The sequence below is a fragment of the Euprymna scolopes genome, chromosome 3 (assembly GCF_053919585.1).
Source record: "Euprymna scolopes isolate OS-2025 chromosome 3, ASM5391958v1, whole genome shotgun sequence".
Classification (NCBI taxonomy): Eukaryota; Metazoa; Mollusca; class Cephalopoda; order Sepiida; family Sepiolidae; genus Euprymna; species Euprymna scolopes.
This window is the reverse complement of record NC_136484.1, coordinates 181,338,087-181,342,293: the sequence shown is the minus strand read 5'-3', so window position 1 is coordinate 181,342,293 and position 4,207 is coordinate 181,338,087.

The window sequence follows — 4,207 nt, the reverse complement described above, 5'->3', positions numbered from 1 at the left end:
CAATCTTTATTAGCAATTCTTAGTTTTATGCATCTGTTAAACGGTTTTGTAATCGAACTTCTTCGCGTTAAGACCGACGAAAGATAGTTAGCGGATAGCTTATGTCAATATCTAGATACGCTAGAGTCTGAACCACACCGACTTATATTTTTTACTTGGAAGTCATCAATAATCAAGACCCAGAAGCTACTCGAGTGTCAAAGTTAAAGAGTGTCAGAGAACAGGTGAGAACCACCGTGATAATTGGTACCCACCGAAATTGATCATATTTTGATTATTTAAAACGACAGCTCAACAAGAACTTGTTTACATTGCGCTTGAAATCCACCATGTTATCATCAGCCGGGAAACAGCCCCGTGATATTGTGTCCCTCAGACGGGCAGTTCTAGGAAAGACACTTTTATCATGGAATTTTCATTTAGTTTTAAGCAGAAATAGAGGAGAAAAATTGAGGACAATGGTCATAGCTAGATGTGTTTAGTAAGAATATTTTATATGGGGACTTCGTTTCTTGAGTTCTAAGCTTATGTGATGAGCGTGGATTCATCTTTTATTTTTATCACTTTTTTATTACATTTTCACCCCAAACAAGGCACATTGCCACTTTGATGTAGGGAGGTACTATGAGGGACATAAGCTACAGGGGTACTATGTAGGCAGAAAAATGTCGGTTCACGTTACACTTGACCTTCTGTCTGTCAGTACAGTTGGGAAAGCAGGAACCCGGAATGAAATTCCAAAGTCTAGCGGTTCTGGGGAAGAAACTACTGGAGTAGAAGGCTCTCTTACATTTTACTCAACTGTGAAGGGGTGGGGTTTTGCTGCTTGTCGGGTTTGTTTACGTCGAGGGGGTACAAGTGCTTGCAGTTCGTCGGAACATTTACCGTTAAAGTACTTGTAGAACAGGCAGAGGGAAGCTACATTTCGTCGATAGGATAGAGGCTGAAGCCTAGATTACAGTTCAGGGCCTATCAGGTTTGCGACTCTCTTTTGAACCTTGTCTAGGAGTGAGAGACTAGTAGCATATGCACCAGCCCAAATATGACAACAATACTCCATACATGGGCGAATGGTGGCCTTATAGAGGTACAGGATACTTTCGGGCGTTAGTAGTTTTCTAGCACGGTAGAGAGGACCTACCTTTTTCGCAGCGATTCTGGCAATGCTCTCAATGTAATTTTTCCAGTTCATCTTTCCTGTAAACGTTAGGCCGAGGAGTTTAAAAGATGTGCTTTCAGATAAAGAGTCTTTGGTCATGGCTATTGGTGGTAAAGAAGGTTTCTTATAGTTATTGAAGGAAACGAGTTTAGTCTTGGGAGCATTGGATGTGACCATCCATTTTTGTCTCATTCCACTAAAGATTGGAGGTCGTCCTCTAGTGTTTCTGCCATTTCTTAAGATATGTGTTCATTTGTTTTCCTGTCGTGTCTGTTACCGAACGTGGTGTCATCAGCATATATACCCATCTCACAAACAATTTTGTCAGGGAGGTCATTTATGAATATTAGGAATAATAGAGGTCCAAGGATAGACCCCTGAGGCACTCCTGCATTTAGGTGTACGACCATCGAGGACAACCTGGATTTTTCTGTTATCTAAGAAAGATTTAATTATGTTAAATATTCTTCCAGTGCTACCGTATGGTCTGATTTTCCCGAGAAATCTTTCATGCCCTACCCTGTCAAAAGTCTTAGATATATTTAGAGCTACCGCTCTACCCTCCCCTGCTTTGTCAAGTGAATGTTATATACGCTCAGAGATTACAGTTAAGATGTCTGCCGTGGAACGGGTTTGCCTAAATCCATATTGACGGTCTGTCATAAGTTTAGCATCTGTAAGGTGATGGACTAGAGCTTGGTTAATTATGGACTAAAATATTTTGGCGAAAAGTGGGTGGAGGCTAATGGGACGGTAATTTACTGGGTCAGAACGTACAATTGCATAGTTTGCACTTATATATATATAAATCTTGCTTGTTATCGTTACAACGTTTCGGCCGTTGCATTTGTTCAAATGCATGGAGAGAAGACAGTGCATTGTGGATGCGTTGTCTGTAACTCCTGTAATTCTCGCTTTTCCTAATTTGTCTCTCAAACCTCCTTTCGAACGAGTGATTTTTCTGACAAAGAGAGAAGAAAAGCTGTATTCTAGGTCGGCAGCATTTTTGCGTTAACAGTCGCCTGAGATGTCGGAAAATTTCTGTTTCTTTTTCTATCCGTGTAACCATGTCACTAATAAGGGTGCTGGAGGTAAACGCCTTACTGGGCTGACATTATCCGCCTAATAGTCAGGGGCGCAAACCTTAGACTAACCACTAAGGAGGCCGTCCTATCAGCAATTGCAAATACTGGGGCTGCTGTATTGCAATTTGGTGAATGGATTCTGGACCATTCAGTAGTTTCTATTGGGGCCTCTCGATGGCATATAAGTGGGTAATTCTTACGACTTTACCTTATCATGGTCTACAAAAATATTCTTTTGTTTCTTTTTCTCCCTTACTTTTCTTCTCTGTCCTGCTCTAACAAACTCAGTCGACCTATTCCAAAAATCCCAATATTCTATCATGAAAAGTCTCCATAAAAAAGACATGATTAAACCCAGAACCCCAACTTCCAACGTAAACTCTTACTACCAGATCTCCTTATCTAACATCTGGGGTCTACGTTCCAACCTTTCAGAGGCTGGAACCCAATCACAAGAGACCAAACAAGATCTATTCTTCCTAAGCAAAACTGGCACTAGACCGATTATTTCTCTAGATGAGTTCGTAATTAAAGGATATTCGCATTTTATCTGACCCCAAGATCGCCATTAGCACGAAATATGCGCCTACATTAGCGATGGCTTTTCGTGTTGTAGGAGCATCCCCATAGAAGATCATAAATTGTCTTATATGTGATTCCGGGTTTCACTTGCTCACACCACTGTGTTTATATTTGCCCTCTATCGCCTCCACAACAGCGGAGTTAATATCTTTAAAAGTGTATCTGAGAAAATTGACTGTGGAGAATTCAATTTTCAAAATGTAGAATGCTTAGCCCACTAAAACAAGACAGATGGTAAGGGGAGGTTCTGTCACGATCTCCCCATTGCTTATAACATAACTAAGATGTTTTACGAACCCACCCCTTTGCCCGAAACTGATGGTCAGTATGGAAGTCTCCTAGAATTTTTCCCACAACTTGTCCTGAGCTATGTTCATCTTCCGTTCTGTCTCTACTGGGATCTTCCGACCACTCTGCTATATCAGTTAAGATAAAAAATGTAATAAGTCCTCCGATATACCTCTCCATCGTACAATATATCGATACTCTATGACTTACTGGAATAGCTTTCGCACATTTATCAGATCTACCTCTGCGTTTGATGTTTTAAAAGAACGTGTTCTCTATAGTATCAGACATGGCTGAATGGTTAATTATGGGTACAGACCGCGTCATACCTTCCGAAAAATTCCAGCAAAAACCTAACAGTCAGCCATGGTTCTTTCCAGAATGTTCTGCTTTCATCTATTATGCTGGAAACAATGGAAATCATGATTTCTGTAATCATGATTTCCATTGTTTCCAGCATAATAGATGTACTGAGACTAAAGACGCCATCAAGACTTCCAGCAACCAGCGTAAAAGAGTAATAAAGAACGCGAGAGTTGTATGCTCAGTCCGTCATGCCACAAAATATCTGAACAGAGGCTTGGTTCCCATGAATTTTGGCAGATAACTAACAGGGTCCTGAATATAAGTGTGTGCTCTATCCCACCCATCTTCAATGGATCTGAAATAATCTCTACAGCATCAGATAAAGCAAAACTATTTACCATCAACTTTGCAGGTAATTCTCCCCTATGCGATCAGAGCCGGCACCCCCATATATTTTTCCCGTGTCTTAAAACAAGCTATGCGACATACTAATACCTGTGCATGATGTTGCCAAACTTATCAAAAACCTCGATCCAAATAAAACAACTGGACCTGACGGCATTCATATTATAATGCTGAAAAAGCTTCAACCAGAACTAGCTCCTATACTTACAAAGCTGTTTAAGCGTTAACTTAAAGAGAATTGCTTCCAATACTCTGGGAAACCTCATCAAAATGTCCTGTATTAAAAATTCATGTGATCGGTAATCTCCACAATACAAACCAATCTTATGCGCGTCATGAGTAAGTTACTGGAATCTGTGTAAAATAGAGAAGTAGTCAAACA